General features: G+C 41.6%; 1 pseudogene; it reads right to left on the minus strand.

The window, feature by feature from the left end:
- Nucleotides 1-8,204: 8,204 nt before the first annotated feature.
- The window catches only part of LOC116837050 (protein-lysine methyltransferase METTL21E-like), a 32,084-nt pseudogene continuing 21,369 nt past the window's right edge, over nt 8,205-18,919 (minus strand).

Here is an 18,919-nt window from a genome sequence, read left to right on the forward strand (position 1 = left end):
TAATTCCTGTGAATGTCATATATTTGTAATCGTAGCTTATTGTGTTTGTTTGTACCCCACAGTTTTCACACCAGTTACTTATAAAGTCACAGAGCAGCTCGGTTTTTAAGCTGTTTTTATTGTGAATTTATTAAGAGAGTTGCTTATTTTTGTAGAGCTGTGGTGACCTCCAGTGGCCAGTCAGAGTGATCACAGCCCTTTGGTTCATAATGCTATTTTGGGAGTGGTAATCAAATCCCTGATTATAATTTAAGTGTGACATGCTGATTTGGAATGGGAGACAGGCGAGTCATCCGTGGGCCTTTAAAGCAACATCAGAGCTGAAATGCTATCTGTATTATCTCCGAACTAAGGAGGGAGACCTGAGTTTACAGAACTCATTCTTCAGCCATTTCTTTAGCAAGTACACTTAAATTAATTAAAGCTAATAACTAGGGCCCTACCAAATTCACAGCCATGAAAAACATGTCATAGACCATGAAAACTGGTCTACCCCATGAAATCTGGTCTTTTCCCTATTTTTACCCTATAATATTCAGATTTCATGGGAAAGACTAGCATTGCTCAAACTGGGGGTCCTGACCCAAAAGGAGGTTGTGCAGGGATTGCAAAGGTTGTTGTAGTGGGGTTGGGGTACTGCCACCCTTACTTCTGCACTGCCTTCAGAGCTGGGTGGCTGGAGAGTGACACCTGCTGGCAGCAGCGCAGAAGTAAGAGTGGCAATACCATACCATGCCATCCTTACTTCTGTGCTCCTGCTGACAATGGCGCTGCCTTGAGAGCTAGGCTCCAAGCCAGCAGCAGCCACTCTCTCAAACTCTCTCCCGCAGGACCTTCCCTTCCCCATCACAAGATTACTTGATCTTCAGTTTAAGCCCAAACCTAGCACCTCAACAGTAATATTACTGAGTCTGTCAGTCCTCTCATCTACCCTGCAACCCTGAATAAGATAACTAAAGACTCTGCAGTGCTCACAAACCACAGTGATAGGTGCCTGTACAAACCCTGGTAACAGATAAGAAGGTAACTTCATTGTAAAGTCAATCTGGGGTGATAGTGGGGAGGAGGGGGGAGTGGTTAGGTAAGGGTTAATGGAATGGAGGACTGCTATTGTGGTCTAATGGGTGTGTGTATGTAAAGAATAGAAAATTTCCTTCTCCCCAGGAGGATCTGCAACTTTCAGACATGGAAGGTGACAAAGAGTCCTGTAGCACCATGTAGATCAGTGGTCTCCAAACATTTTTGATCGCACACCCCATCAGTAAAAAAATTTTGAGCATGCACTCCCAATATATGTATAAATTATATACAGGTACTACTATACTAATATATTATGCACATTATAAAACATATACAAAAAATAGAAATTAAAAAAGGATGAGAAAAATGAAAAACTATTTTTTTAAAAAATTTATTTTATTAATGGCACAAAAAACCTTTTTGCTCTCACAAAAAAATATTAATATTTTTAGGGAGAGAAATTTGATTGAATATGCTTCATTATTTCTGAAAATCTTGGTTTAACACTGTGATACAGCGAGTCGAAGATCTAGATTAGGGTTAGGGTGCAGGAGGGGGCTCAAGGTGGGGTGCGGGGTCTGGGAGGAAGTTAGGGTGCAGGAGGGCGCTCAGGGTGGGGGTGCGGGAGGAGGCTCAGCGCTGGGGCAGGCAGGAGGTGCAGAGCACTTACCTGAGGTAGCTCCTGTTTGGTGCAGGGGGTGTGCAGGTGGCTCTGCGCAGCACAGTTCTGGGAGCTGCAATTCTGGGATCTACCCCTCCCTCCCCCAGCAGGCAGGGCCACCCAGAACACATGGGCTTTAGGGGTTGCAGGGCCTGGGATAAGGGGGCCCCAGGGCCCTGGCCTGCAGCTCTAAAGCCCCTTTCAGAATGCGGCCCTGCGAGCATGGGCTGGAGGACTCAGGAGGAGCAGGGGCAACCGCACAGCCAGCAGCCAGAGAGAAGCGGCGCTTTTCCCTTCAAAGCACCGATTCTCTCCAGCCAGGTTTGAAGGTAAAAGCGCCACTTCTATCCGGCCACTGGCTGTGCGGCTGCCTCTGCTCCTCCATGGGCCAGAGGACTCAGGGCCACATTCTGAAAGGGGCTTTAGGTGCTTACCCTGGTGATCCGTGTGCCAGAGGTTGTCAACCCCTGCACTACACACTGATCACCATACCCTTATCAGTACAAAGCAGTGTATAGACTGTAGCCATAAAACTGCTCTCACTTCTGGGACAAACCGGTTTGACTGGGAAGAGCCCCCAAAATGTTTTTCCTCATCTAATCCACATTCAGTCAAGCTGGAAAGAACTCACCCCACATTGGGATGCATAAGGGATTCCTGTGAAAGTGCTTTACCAAGGTGCCCTGTTGTACATTTGGGAAACTGAGATACAGTGAGATTAAGTGACTGGACTAAGGCCATATTGTGAGTCCGCTGCACAGTTGGGGGTCAACCCAAGACCAAAGCTGCCCCAGAATGAATAAAATGCTAAGGGAATGGTGACAGCCTGACAGTGCTAGACTCAAGTCCGCAGAACAGGACCATCAAATCAATAGCCTAGATGGGTCAAATTAACTCCCCACAATCCTAATTGGGCTTCTCTCTCTCCTTTCTCTGATTCTCTGGAGCAAGGCAGAGATCCAATGGGAAAGATGCTGGATTTGCTGGGGGAGGTGGAAACGAGGCACAGGAAGCTGAAACAAATGTTGAAGGAGCTCAGAGTGATGTAACACTGAAGATTTGGACCCACTGGAATTTAATTTGCAGGCTGGCAGTTTACATGTTTAGGCTGGTCTCTGTTCTTGACAGCAGGGTGGTGTCAGTCAGTTCCTGTGTTTGGTACAGGTGTGAAGACAATAGTTAGAGGCTCTGAACAGAAAATTCTTTACTCTAAACTATACTGAGTACATTGCAACTACCCCTCATGAATTAATATCCACTCACAAGGGACAGAGGTGAGGTTATAGGAGCTGTATCTTCTGCAGAATGTTCAAATGTCTCCTCAAAACCACGAGAGGCCACTAAGCTTACATCCAGTGGCTTGCTTCAGAGAGTACAGTCATAAGAGGCCTTGATGCCACAGTCTAAGTAAAAAAGGAAGGGAAAGAGACATTAAACTGAGTTTTAGTTTTCCTATTTAAACTTTTTCCTGCCCCTGTTATTCAGTTGCTTGTGACCACTGTGTGGCCTACCTGAGTTCAGCAAATTTGTTTATGCAACCAAGCTACTAAGTAAAATGGTGCTGTTTTAAACCACTCCTCTTTAATTTCCTTATTATTGCTACTGAAGCCTTCCTCGCTGAGATTTTATCTGTTGTGTTCGCCTAATGAGTTTTGCATGGATTCATGCTTTTAAAAAATTATAGACAGCATACAATTAACCTGGCTGCAATTATTTCCTTGTTTTTCCTCTGTCTGTTTTCCCCTTTTTTCTGATGAAGCATGAAATCCCTATTGGAAAGTGCAATTATTAGTATAGTATTTACCTCAGAGGCTTCCAACCATCAGCCCCTTTCTGCCCTGCGTGTCTCACAGGGCCTGGCTAGAAAATGGTAATCTTCTACATCTACCTATATTCAGCTCGAGTGTGTTCTCTCTCTGTCTCAAAGCAACATTGTACAGCATACAATAAGCCAGAATGAGCACATAAACCTTTGCTAACTTAAACATGAGTGTGACAGCAGATCCTCTCAGTCTCATTGTCAGGGTTCTGAAAGCTCTGTCAATGGCAGAGCTGGTGGCTTGGAAAAGAGAATTCTAATTTTCCTTTTGAGGTATTGCTGAGATCAGTAAAAGGAGTCACGAACCATGTTTTGAAAGCAGAGAGAGTATTCCCTATGAGCAAGAAATCCGTTCACCAGCCCAGAGCAGGTAACCATAAGAAGAACGCTAATGCTACCATGAGTGGATTTGCTGTGTTTATCCAGAAGCCAGCTTCCAGCAGTCTCTCTGGTCTCTTAGTCCACTGCCACACCACAGGATCTGAGAATGTGACAGCCATGGTATGCTCCTGAGTGACACCTGTGGCTATTCAATTTGCCTCACCGGTGAGCTGCAGCTTGAGTTAATGGAACCCCTTTTTGCTCCCCAAAGGCCTAGGAAGAACATGAGTATAGTCAGGAGCACAGAAGGACAGACTGGAAGTCTGTAAGATCAAAGACTCCTGTACTGATTTACTGCCTCTGGAAAAATTAGTGTAATTATTAACCTGCCTGAGAATACTACAAAAATTGCTTGATGCAACTTGAGAGGTCTAACTTTCACTGGAAATGACTCCTTTGAGTCTCTGAAATGTTGTCACTGCCAGCAACCCCAGAGTGGTGTTGATTTTGATCATCATAAATAGAGCATGGTTCTCATACGTGCCTCTCCATATCCCCTTTTAATTCCTTGCAGAGGTGCAGAATGGAGGTAGTCAAACCTGCATATATCAAAAGTCTGCTGAAGCTAAGTCATACAACTTCACTGTGGCCTATAGATCCTATTTTCAGGGTGAAGTCTGGGCATACTTGTATAAAATGGGAAGTTGAAATGCATGACGCTTTCCTCCTGACCCCCCCAGATCTTCACATATTTATCTGGAGAAAAAAAAAACACCCAGACCTGAAAAATAACTTAAATCATAACAATAATGTAACTCCTGCTTTATTGCATGTGAACTCCAACAATAGTAGGGCACAAGGAATCAAGAGCTGTCATTTTTGTGGTTTGAGGTACTGCACTCTCTCTCAGGAGATCTGATTCAGTTCCCAGCTATGCCACAGACTTCCTGTGTGTCCTTGGGCAAGTCACTTAATCTGTGCCTCACAACCTGCTCATATATAAAATGGGGCTAATAATGCTTCCCCTACCTCACAGAGGTATTGTGAAAATAAATCCATTATGACTTTAAAGTGTTAAGATGAAACAGTGATGTCTTGCCTGGACACATCTCTCTTCCTTTTCTAAACTATCTGAGGTCACTCCATGATTGCTACCACTGTAGCACTGATGGCCATGACCAGCCCAAGATTCCCATAATTGTGAATGCATTCCTGAGGGCCTGCGAAATCTCCCAAAAGCCTGCATCTCAGGACAAAAATTTGAGGATAGGAAAGTCTAACTCTAGGAAATGTCTAACTTTCATATTATCCATGGTACCTGTAAAAAGCCACCTCTTCCTAAAGACCCCTCACTCTTCTGTAGCTCAGGTTAACCCAAATGTTTATAAAACATCATCAGGACCCTTCCAACTTACTCACTTACATTCTTCGGCCTAATGACAGTCAATATATCTCCAGCTTCTCCACAGTACAAAGAGAGGTTGATGAGGCCACGCAATGCGACTTGGGTGAGTGCTGTTAACCTTATACTGACTAATAGAGGTGCAAAAATCTGGTACAAGCTATTTGCTACCCAGCAACCATGTGCATCAAAGTGCAATTATTTGAAAATTTCTTGGCAGTTGTATTCATTAGGCCACACCTCTCCACTATATTGGTGCTGCCAAAAGAACTACACCCCAGTTGAATTCTTTTAAATGCTCAGCAGCATTTCCTCTTGCACCTGTTAGAGACAAAAGCCTGATCTAGTTGCATGAACATGGATGTAGGGTAATAATTCAGACACACAACCTGTATGACAGTAAGAGGAAAATATTCAATATGAGCATATGGAAACCATATAAGGATGAGAAAATTTGTTACTTTAATGTTTAATAGTGAAAAGTAAAAAATTGTAAATAGAACTCTCTAGACACTATGATACGCAATGAATGAAAGAACATTGCTGTAATGTTTGTATAAATACTAGATAAAATTAAACGGATGAAACACATTAAAGTTTAAGATTCAAATGCAAGATTTGAGACAAGGAAATTCTAACAAATGTGGTCACATTACTTTACAGATATTGTTGTTCGTGAAATAATTGTTAGATTAGCATATAAAGAAAAATTATGTGGAAAACCAGCTAACTGTTGTATACAGTACCTCCCAATTTGGATAGCCTTCTCCTCATAGCCAACAATCTCACTACAGCCTCTGTAGCAATTCCTCGCAGTTAGGGCTTTCACATATAAAAATTTGCTGGACTTCATTGTTTTCTCTTCCTTCAAAACAACTACCAATTGTAGCTATCCAAGATCTTCAGACTAGAGTGTACAGGTATGTGCAATGCAAATACACCAGTTCTTTAGCAAGCCAACAACTAGCATGAGCATTAGATTCTCTTTTTTAAAGAGGAACAAAAAACAAACTCTGTGTAAGTAATTTTAAAAAATATAGTTTGTGAGGAACGTGCCTTGGGAGCTATAACTATACTTGATATTATTGTGGGAGGACTATTACCGAAGAAATAATTTCTCTATGCAAATGAAGTATATGACCTCCAACCTCACATTGGTCATGACTAATTCACTGCTAGTCAAAACAGAGGACCAAAGGTCACAGGCACAGTAGAACAGATAGTCACTAAAGCTTTCCCAGGAAGTTTCATATAACTTTGCTAAACCGAGGGGTGTGAGAAAACAGAGTAATGTTAATAAACAGTTCACCTTGCAGACCCAATCCTGTTAACTTCAAAGGGAGCCCAGTATGTGGACAGCCTGAAGAACTGGGCCTTAGTTGAAGAACTAATCACTATAACAGCCACTGAAAAGCAGCTGCATTTTTTATTGCTTCTTTGTAACACAGAAGGTTTCTGTTTTCTACTTTCAGACAACCAGCCATATTTCTCTAACATATTTTGGAGTTCATTTTCCCTTTTAAAGAACTTTCCAGTTTTGGGTTTGGCCTTGTTGTTAATTACATGTTAAGAGCCAGCACTATTCATATATCTATTACATGTTCCTACGTACAAATGACCTTTGGGGTGCCAGGTTCACAGCCACAAGCCCCTATGATTCAGGGAATCTAGAAATGGCAGAGGGACTCTGCTTTCTTTAAAAAAAAAAAAAAAAATGTATCCCTTTTTCCCTTGTGAAGAGAGTTTTGGAAACAAAAACAGATCCACTAGGGTGGAAAGTTTGTCATTGATTTTTTTCCTAAAAATTCTCAATTATTAGTTTCCATCCTCACCTAACATCCAATGCTGGCTTTTACCACATCTGCAACCAGATTTTAAAAAACGGGGAGAAGAGATCATGGTCCATTCTCTCTACATTTCCCATCCCACTTGGGCTGTGCTGGAAGCCATAGATAACTCTAGGATCACCACAAGGTCCCTCCTTGCTGCCTCCTGCAGCTGAGCTGGCCCCTCTGTCCAGAGCCACTGTGCTCCCTAACCACTGGAAGAATGAAAGCTAAATAGTCTGAGAAGTGCAGGACTGAGAAGAGGGATCCTTACATTCAAATGCATGGTTTTGTCACTTACTGGTCTTAGACAAGTTGCTTCATTTTTCTGTCTTATTTTTCCAGTTTGACCCTGGAGTTGTGATGATTAATGCATTTTGTAAATCAGCATAAAAAAGTGCTACAATTCACACAAATGCACACAGAAAGGCCGTGTTAGGCGGGGGCCTATCAGCCCCAAGACCCCAGATTATTTGAATAATTGTCCCTGACAAAACTTTTGTAAATGATGGTAACTCTATGCGTGGACCCCAGCAAAAGCAGCTGGGTTTGCCTTTCTGCACAGTTGGGCTGGAATTGAGCTGAAGATCTCATGCTTACTTATTAAGTGACTCAGGAAATTTAGTAGTACCTAAAGAATCCATATAAACCTCGGTAAAACAAAATTCTCTGGTCAGTTCCAAGCAAAGTAGTGAAGTCATCACATACAGAAATCTATTACAATTAAAGAACAATTATTTTGTGGGAGTGAAATTACCCAGGGTACAATCTTGACTGATGGACAGCTGTGTCCCCTCAATTCTCCACTCTAGGGTGCCTTTTACACTGCTTTGCTGTGAGAGTAACAACTCCTGGTCTGCTCTCACACAGCCTCCAGAATGTAAATCACTCCCAGCTATATTGTAGAAATGCTACAGCCACCCACCCATGCTTTACACTGCAGGGCAACAACAGCAAACTCCCAGTCCAAGACTTTCCCCCGGAACTGCGTGTCTTATTACTGCCTGGCACCCTCCTGGACAATACAAGCTCATATAAATCCATCATTTCATTCATAGAAAGTGATATGCACAAATTTTATTATCTCAAATGGAGTTTTCCAAACACTTCAATCCAAGCACACTGGTTAAGATAAAACAAGTTTATTAACTACGGAAAAACAGATTTTAAGTGATTACAAGTAATGAGGCATAAGAGTCAGAACTGGTTACAAGGAAATAAATGGTAAAACACAATTAATATCTAACTTAACAAGCTAAATGAATTCAAAGCAAAGGTCTCTCTCACCTCATGTTTGAACAGTCTTACTGTCTGGATTTCAGTTGGCCAGGATTCTTCCACCTAACCCCTCTCCCCGGTTCAGTGTTACTTTCCTCGTCTTTCAGATGTTGTTGATGTCATGGGTAGAGAGAAAGGAAGGAATATTTTGAGGCATCTGTTCCCCTTTCTTATGGTTCTTTTTTATTTTGAAAATTATCTCCAGCTGAGGTTCAGGAGACAGAAGGTCTGAGGAGATGGGAACCTCCAGCTGTTTATTTGCCAAGATTTAAATTTCTTACTCACATCCCTTTTCCTACCAAAGAATGATAGCTTAACCAGGTGATAGTCCATGTGATTTTGTTGACACCTGGCTGAGGCATCAGTTTGCCTTTTGTCTTTGGGGAACTGGTTTATGCCTGCTTTTGCAGAGTTGGAATACATCTCAAAAATCTCTTACAGTAGAGCAGAGGTCAGCAACTTCTGGCACGAGGCTCACCAAGGTAAGCACCCTGGTGGGCCGGGCCAGTTTATTTACCTGCTGCATCCACAGGTTCAAACGATCACAGTTCCCACTGGCCATGATCCACCGCTCCAGGCCAATGGGGGCTGTGGGAGGTGGCGGCCAGCACATCCCTTGGCCTGCTGCCCCTATTGGCCTAGAGTGGTGAACCGCAGCCAGTGGGAGCCATGATCAGCTGAACCTGCTGACACAGCAGGTAAAAAAAAACTGGCCTAGCCCGTCAGGGTGCTTACTCTGGTGAGCCACGTGCCAGAGATTGCCAACCCCTGCAGTAGAGTCTTATAACTTTACATACAATGTTGCCATACACGGGTACCAGGACAATAATGATCAGTAAATTATGAATTTTCAAATGACACCTCACACGGCATATTTTGTACAAAATGCATTATAGTTTTGTAAAAAGGTGAACACAGGGATACAGACAGTCAGTCACAGCAGGCCTATCCAAATATGCTAAGCAACTTTTTCTATGATCTGCCCATAACTAAGCATGCAAATTAAATCATTTTGATCTCAAGCTACCACAAAGAGACAGTGATGCAAAACATTTTCTTGACGACAATTGTTCATATTGCTGTGCCCTCAAAGCTAGAGGTCCACAGTTGTCTATTTTGAGAGAGGCAAAGCTCCAAAGATTTGAGAAATTTTTTTTTTTTAAAGGGAATTGGTAGTATTCTGCACTACGCTTACACAAGACCACTTGTTAAAGTTTACAACATGAGGAAGAAGAGCCACTTGCCCCAAGGCTGTGAGGCTCATAATCACCATACATAAGAGAAGGCAAAGAGTGGTGGTGGGAAGGGACTTTCTTCTGAAGGGGACAGAGGCATCCATCTGCTGCCCTGACGCCCCAAAAGGCATGCCGCCTGCATGGAGCTCACATCTGAGATGTCATGGAATGGTTGCCATGGAACTATTCACTACAGTATATATTCCCATACTCTGTCCAGGCTGGTTTATTGTCCTGTGGGAGTTATTAAAAGAACATGACTTTGAACAGCATGGGTGGCACTGTGGAAACACCAGAGTGCAATTTAATACCACAACTTTTAATTTTAAATAGATTATAATCTTACATTGTGTATAGTCATCTGATCTTATCAGGCACTATTATAAGCTGCAATGGAAAGTTGTTGGCAGCAATACTACAGCATAGTGGAGACATGATCTGTAAAACTTGTGAAAAATATTAGTGTTTTACAGTTTAGCACCTAAAGTTCAGAAAATGCCAACAATATGTTCCCCGACATGTACTAGACGACGAAAATTTAATTTAGGATATCTTTTCAAGCATGTAAGAAGTTTTATATTTTGTTTATGACATGACATTGATTTAACCCTGAAAAGCACATAATCTACAGGTGTCATCAAGTGTTAACATGGAACCTGTGAAGAAACTCAAACTCCACACACACTTTCTAATACTCAAGCTGGAAATCACATCATCTTCTTGCCTCTTCTCATTGCCTTGTACAATGTTATGTTTAAACTGGGGAAATGGAAATTGAAATCCCACAGGTCAAAACATCTGAAATCTGTCATTAAATTGGGTCTGAATGTGTCCGGCCTGATCTCATTAGGCCCAGAGAATAACAGTGTTGTCCTGACACAAATGATGGAAGGTAAGCAGCAGCTCCTCCAGGAAGGGTGGTAGTACACAAACATCAGCAGCCATGATGTAGTCAAAATGACACAAAGACTTGGGAAAGTTCTTCTCTAAATCAACTCCCAGGACAGTTCTTTAACCTGGGCTGATGCTTACATTTCATTTGGTATTTTTTGAGAATATTGTACTGTAGATTTCCTAGTACTTCAGGCAGATCTGTGGCAGTCACATGTGCACCTATGACAAAAAACAACTCATGGATTAAACCTGTATTAGAAGTAATCCTGTACACAAAACCTTATGCACAAACCATGCTTTTCCAGGTCTCTCCCAATATATGTACAATATACTGTAAAAAGCCTCCTGTGCGTTTCATTTACACTAGAAATGTATATTAGGTTTTCCACCAAAAATATTCATAAAATATGTCCTGCTCTGCAAGGTCAAAATGATATCTAGGGATCCACCTTCATGGAGTCTTTATATCAAATCTGCTTTATACATGTCAAAAGATTGGGGGGGGGGTTTCTAACTACAATCTGCAAAGTCAGCCTGGGATATGAGAATCCCTGGATTCTTTCTCCCATACAGTAATAAAAAAAAAAAAAAAAAAAAAGACATCGCAAGCTAAATTGTGTCCTTGGTTACATTGCAGTAGTTAGTGATTCCAATTACTGTTGGTAAAGAACAGGCTGTCAGGAAAGAAGACAGAATGGCCAATGTCAGGACAGCGAGCTGAAGGATACGTTTCTGAAAGAACAGGTTACAAATCTGAAAACAGAAGTGACTTGGGAAACCAGGAAGGGATTATAATAGTCAGAAGATAAACTGCTCTTGTGAGAGGTTGTGTCTGAATCCAGCCTCTTCTATATGCCTCTGACTTCCTGGTCTAGTAGGAACCCTAGTTCTCACAGCACCTAATTTCTACCCTCTGTTTAATACTGGCTGGCAGCCACACCTACTGTACCCTCCCACAAGGCATTCTAAAGTGAGGGCAAGTAATTTTATGGAGATAAAAGCAGAACTGGCTTTCAACTTGGCTGAAAACCCCAAAGAATTCAGTGTTTCATCCTCAATTTTCAACAACATTTTAGAGGAACTGAACAACTTCTTATACGCTCCAATAGTCATCAATATTCATCTTAATAAAGTTTCCAAACCCAGCAAAGCAATAGCCAGCACTTACCAAGTAAAGTGGCTACTATGGAGACCAGCCCTGTTCCAGCTCCAATTTCAATTACACTTTTATCAACCAGGCTGTATTGTTTAGCATTTGTTTCCAAAAAGTGACATAGAACAAGAGCCTGCCAGAGAAAACACAAGAACATATTGAACAAAACAAAAAAGAAATACCACTCTATGCACACAAAAATCCATAGCCATATGAGCACTGACCTTTCTGAATATGAATTAGAAGAAAAATAGCTTTTTTAAAGAGTGAAATAAATTACATAAATTTTTGACATCTATCTAAGCGGAATAAGTCCAATTGCACAGTCATAAGGCACATTTTTATCTTGCTCTCTCTTGCGATAAAAAATCATCCTTTATCCATTACCTGATGCAGAGATTATATATTTTCCCTCAACAGCGCCTTCTGCTGCCTAATTTCTGGAACAGCATTATTTTTCCAATCACGGCTATCTGAATAATACCACCTTGCACTTAAATTGCTCCTTCCATTCCAGATTCTCAAAACACTTCACAAACATCATGCATTTTTGTCCAACATCTCCCCACTTCCCTGTGTGAGATAACGAAGTACTGTCACCTCCGTTGTGAGAGGGCACGAGGATCCTGAAACACAGATTGCTGAAGTGACTTGCCCAACCTCACCGCACAAGTTTGCAGTTAGGCTGGGAACACCACCCACGTCTCCTGACTCCTGCGCCTCAAATGCACAAAATGAGAATAATGGGAGCATAGTGGTTTATCAGAATGAAGAGGAGATGTTTTGTCGGGACCAGGTGAACCAACCCAGAAATGATTGCAGGCAGACTGAGATTTACTTCACCCCCAGCAGAGGGAGGGGAAGCAGTGTTTCTGTGAGTTTTCTGTTGGACCATAAATGCCTTTTAACATAACAGTTTTGGGGTATGATTCCCATGTGTGTTGCTGGGACTTTTTGAAAGAATTATTTCAATTGTTCTTACATCCTTATTGAAAATGTTCTCTCAAGATCTACATTAGTTTCTGTTTACTATGTTGATACCTAGCCTATGGGGGCTGAAGGGCGGGGAAAGAGATCATATTTGTAGAATGCCTTGGACATGCATAAATAAACACAAAACTGATGTATATGTATCCCAAAGAAGCTTCCCTCTCTCCAAGCAGGTTGGAGGAAGCCATTACTAATCATTATTTGTTAAGAGCCTACCTCATGCTTTGGCACTGTACAAGACATACCCCTAAAGACAATCGCTCTCCTGAAGGGACCATGGCTCGCAATCGCCTTTGAGTTATATAAACTGCAGAAATATGCCACAATAACCCTGGATATAGATTCACAGATTTGAAGGCCAGAAGGAATGGCTGTGATCATCTAGTATGGCTTCCAGCAGAAAACAAACCATAGAATGTCGCCAGTAATTCCTGACTGAAATCCAGTAACTTCTGGCTGACTTAGAGCATACATTTTAGAAAGGCATCTCATTTTGATTTAAAGACTTCAAGTGACAGAGACTCCAGCACATCCCTGGGTAAGCAGCTTTAATAGTTAACTACTGTTAAAAATCTGCCCCTCACTTCTCCTTTCAAGTTGTCTAGCTTCAGCTTCCAGATATTAGCTCTTGTTATTGCTTTGTCTGCCAGGTTAAAGAACTCTTCAGAGTCTTCTCTCCATGTAGGCACTTACAGATTGATCGAGTAGCCTCTTAACCTTCTATATCCCTCCTTACTCCCCTAACTTATACCCACAAAATGGCTGCCAGTAAACCACATAGTTCTGGTGCATTCTACATGATATTTCAACTCACTAGTGAAGCAGAAAGCACTACTTCCAATCCTCATCTGAAGACAGGTTTGGGCAGAAATTAAAAATTATTTCCAAGTTCCGGTAAATGTCAGATGACAACTTTTGGTAGAAAATTCCCGGGTACCCATGAAAACCAGATGCAATGGTTGCCAGCTCTTCTGGTCTCCGTGCAAGAGTAATCACTTTTAGGTAGGCCACTTTTTAGTGGTCCAGAATAGAACAAAATAGTTCTTTCCCTTGTTTCACTTGTAGCAGGTTCAGAAGGAAAGGGGGGGCGGGGGCACTGACCCAAAAGTTGCTGAAAGCACAAAAAATGAAAAATGATATATATTTCCCTTTATCTAGTCCTTCAACTGAGAGACTAGGGAGCAGCAAGTTCATGATTAATTCTGTGGATGTGTGGACAGCTCCCACTTGCACAGCTCTAACATAAAAGATTTGTGGGTTGCAAAGAAGAGGCAGAGAAAATGCAGAACATTTCCCTTGGTTTTACAGGATTAAACAACAACAAATATGCAAAACAATTTAAAGGGCTAGAGTTTTTAGGGGGGGGAAAAAACCAATAATATTGCATAAATATTGTACCGATGGCCAGACTATTGCCCCATAACATTCAGTGGCTTCTGTAATTTTTATCTCATGGCCAGCAAAGTGAAAACATTCCCAGGGTCTGTTAGTTACAACAGCAGGAGAAAAACGCCTTTTCATGATTTCTGCAACTGTCTGTTCATCTTCATTTTTACCTGGAAGTAAAATTATAAATATCATGTAAGTTATAGAGTGTTGTAACGAAATTGTGACATAGAAGCAGAATTGACTGATCATGAAGCTACTGGGTTACACAGACAGGCAGCTCTCTAACTTCCAATCTGGCTTCTGCTGGAGAGTGGAAATGCCTTTTACAACAAATTGTTTGGTATGAGATGGTCCTACTTTCTATGGTAATACTACTACTAACAACAACTACAACATAGGAGGCGTCTCCTGGAATATAATTCAGAACTATTTCTACAGTTCACATAATGCACCTGTTCTCCTTGTTGCTGATGCAGCTGGGTACAGAAAATAAAGAAAATAGTTAGAAAAGTGACAATATCTTGTTATTAATTTAAACACCACAATAGGAAGTATTTTCAATTGCTGCTGCTATGCTCTTTACTCACATATAGTTTTATTTGTGTATTTTTCATTTATTATTTCCTATGCCTTTTTATGGTTTCTAAGAGTGCTATTCTCTTTGACAACGTACAAAAGGAGTCAAAATACCAACTTGAATCAACGAGGAGTACTTGTGGCACCTTAGAGGCTAACAAATTTATTTGAACATAAGCTTTCATGGGCTAAAACCCACTTCATATGCTCAAATAAATTTGTTAGTCTCTAAGGTGTCACAAGTACTTCTGTTCTTTTTGCTGATACAGACTAACACAGCTGCCACTCTGCAACTTTAAGCAATCAGTCACTGAACACGTGAAACAGAAACCTTAGCAACACACGTTATGACAGCTAGAAGAAGAAAGCACTGCCGTTGGCAGGTAAGCATATCCATGCAGCCCACTGTACCCTTGTACATAGATTCTTTCCAGTTGGTTAGATCACCCAAATGTCTTCTTTGTTGCTGTGTGAAGAACATTTAGGACAGCTAACACAATCGCAGACTACACTGTCATTTTTGTTTAGTTGAACAGAAAATTAACCTCAGTTATGTCATCATCACACACTCTGCTGCAGTGAAGTTATGATGCAATAGCATGTTTTAATCACACCTCTACCTCAACATAACGTTGTCCTTGGGAGCCAAAAACTCTTATCGCATTATAGGTGAAATCATGTTATATTGAATTTGCTTTGATCCACTGGAGTATGCAGCCCTGCGCCCCCGGAGCACTGCTTTACTGAGTTATATCCAAATTTGTGTTATATTGGGTGGCGTTATATCGAGGTAGCGGTGTATATATTCCCAGGCCTCTGGTAGAGGACCCGAGGTTGAGGAAGACACATACCACCCATAGGGCTGAGAGGGGAATTTATATTTTTTTATATATATAAAATAATAATTATATATATATATCCACACACACACACACACACACACACACACACACACACACACATATTCATTCACACAATCATTTATTCAAGTTCTGTATAGGTGTTATAGTTACCAGCCTAGAAGTTGCTCATGCCAAGTTACTGGCCAGGTATCTTGGTCATGAGGATGGAGCCGCATCCTCACCTAACATCCAATGCTGGCTTTACACAATCGCAACCAGATTTTAAAAAACGGGGAGGAAGAGATCAATGGTCCCCATTCTCTCTACATTTCCCATCCCAACTTGGGCTGTGCTGGAAGCCATAGAATAACTCTAGGATCACCCAAAGGTCCCTCCTTGCTGCCTCCTGCAGCTGAGCTTGGCCCCTGCTGTCCAGAGCCACTGTGCTCCTACACTGGAATAGAATGAAGCTAAATAGTCTGAGAGTGCACGACTGGAAAGAGGGATACTTAACATTCAAATGCATGGTTTTGTCACTTAAATGGTCTTAGACAAGTTGCTTCATTTTTTTTCTGTCCTATTTTTCCAGTTTAACCCTGGAGTTTTGTGATGATTAAGCATTTTGTAAATCAGCCATAAAAAGTGCTTACAATTAACAAATGCACCGACGTCCAGAAAGGCCGTGTTAGCGGCGGGCCTATCAGCCCCAAGACCCCAGATTATTTGAACAATTGTCCCTGACAAACCTTTGTAAATTGAATGGTAACGTCTACTGCGTGGAATCCCCCAGCAAAACAGCTGGGATTTGCCTTCTGCACAGTTGGGTGGAATGAGCTGAAGATCTGCATGCTTACTTACTAAGTGACTCAGGAAATTTATAGTACCTTAAAGAATCAATAAACCTCGGTAAACACATAATTCTCTGTCAAGGTTCCAAGCAACAGTAGTCGAAGTCATCACATGAATCTATTACACTTAAAAGAACAATTATTTTGTGGAGTGAAATTAACCTCAGGTACAATCTTGACTGAGGACAGCTGTGTCCCCCGTCAATTCTCCACTCTCGGGTGGCCCTTTTTACACTGCTGTTGCTGTGAGAGTAACAATCCTGGTCTGCTCTCACACGAGCCGTGCCAGAATGTAAATCACTCCCCAGCTATTGATTGTAGAAATGCTACACCGAGCACCGCACCATGAGCTTTACACTGCAGGCAACAACGGCAAACTACCCCAGTCCAAGAACTTTCCGGACTGCGTGTCTTATTACTGCCTGGCCACCACTCCTGGACGAATACAAGCGTCATATAAATCCCTCATTTCACATTCATAGAAAGTGAATATCACATTTTATTATCTCAAATGAGTTTTTCCAAACACTCAATCCAAGCACACTGGTTAGATAAACAAGTTTAATTAACTACCGGAAAACACAGATTTAAGTGATTACAAGATAATGAGGCATAGAGTCAAGAACTGGTTACAAGGAAATAAAATGGTAAAACACAAATTAATATCTAACCTTAACCAAGCTAAATGATCAAAGCAAAGTCTCTCTACCAGCTGTTGAAACAGTCTACTGTCTGGATTTCAGTTGCCAGGATTCTTCACTAACCACCTTCTCCCCGGTTCAGTGGTTACGTTCCTCGCTTTTCAGATGTTTTGTGTCATGGTAGAGAGAAAGGAAGACATTTTGAGGCATCTGTTCCCCTTTCTTATGGTTCTTTTTTATTTGAAAATTATCTCCAGCTGAGGTTCAGGAGACAGACAGGTCTGAGGAATGGGAACCTCCAAGCTGTTTATTTGCAAGATTTAAATTCTTACTCACATACTTTTTTCCTACCAAGAATGACAGCTTAACCAGTGATAGTCCATGTATTTTTGTTGACACCTGGCTGAGGCATCAAGTTTGCCTTTTTTGTCTTTGGGAACTGGTTTCTGCCTGCTTTTGCAGAGTTGGAATACATCTCAAAAATCTCTTAACAGTAGAGCAGCAGGTCAGCAACATTCTGGCACGAGGCTCACCAAGTAAGCACCTGGTGGGACCGGGCCAGTTTATTTACCATGCTGCATCCAGCAGGTTCAAGACGAATCACAGTTCCCACTGGGCCATGATCCACCGCTCCAGGCCAATGGGGGCTGTGGCGAGTGGCGGCCACGCACATCCCTTGCCTGACTGCCCCTATTGGCCTAGAGTGGTGGAACCGCAGCCAGTGGGAGCCATGATCAGCTAACCGCTGACAAGCAGTAAAAAAAAACTGGCCTAGCCCGTTCCAGGGTGCTTACTCCTGGTGAGCCACGTGCCAGATGATTGCCAACCCTCAGTAGAGTCTTATAACTTTACATACAATGTTGCCAATACACGGGTACCAGGACAATAATGCTCATAAATTATGAATTTTCAAATGACAGCCATCACAACGGCATAATTTTGGTACAAAATGCATTACTAAGTTTTGTAAAAGGTGAACACAGGGATACAGACAGTCAGTCACAGCAGGCCTATCCAAACTGCTAAGCAAACTTTTTCTTATGATCTGCCTCATTAACTAGAGCATACGCAAATTAAAAATCATTTTGATCTCAAGCTCCACAAAAGAGACAGTGATGCAAAACATTTTCCCTTGACGACATGTGTTTCATATTGCCTGTCTCAAGCTAGAGGTCCAAGTTGTCTATTTTGAGAGAGGCAAAGGCTCCAAAGATTTGATGAAATTTTTTTTTTTACAGGGAATTGGGTAGTATTCTGCAACTAAGCGCTTACTACAAGACCACTTTTAAAGTTTACAAGATGAGAAGAAGAGCCACTTGCCCCAGGCTGTGAGGCTCATAATCATCCACTACATAAGAGAAGGCAAAAGGGAGTGGTGGTGGAAGGGACTTTCTTCTGAAGGGGACGAGAGCATCATCTGCTGCACAACTGACGCCCCAAAAGGCATGCCGCTGCATGGAGCTCACATCTGAGATGATCATGACTGGTTGCCATGGAACTATTCACTACAGTATATATTCCCCAACTCTGTTCCAGGCTGGTTTAATTGTCCTGTGGGAGTTATTAAACGAACATGACTTTGAGACAGTCATGGTGGACACTGTGGACCCAACCACCTAACGAGTGCAGATTTAATACCACCAACTTTTAATTTTAAAATAGCTTATAATCTTACATTGTGTTAGTCATCTTGAATCTTAATCAGGCCATTACTATTTAAGCTGCAATGGAAAGTTGTTGCAAGCAAACTCAGCATAGTGGAGACATGATCTGTACAACTTGTGCAAAAATATTAGGTTTACAGTTTAGCAAACCTAAAGTTCAGAAAAATGCCAAACAATATGTTCCCCGACATGTACTAGCGACGAAAATTTAATTTAGGATATCTTTTCAAGCATGGAAAAGTTTTATATTTGTTTATGATCATGACATTAGAGTTTTAACACCCTGAAAAAGCACATAATCTACAGGTGTCATCAGTGTTAACATGAACCTGTGAAGAAACTCAAACTCCACACACACTT

The sequence above is a fragment of the Chelonoidis abingdonii genome, chromosome 1, assembly GCF_003597395.2.
Source record: "Chelonoidis abingdonii isolate Lonesome George chromosome 1, CheloAbing_2.0, whole genome shotgun sequence".
NCBI classification, from domain to species: Eukaryota; Metazoa; Chordata; order Testudines; family Testudinidae; genus Chelonoidis; species Chelonoidis abingdonii.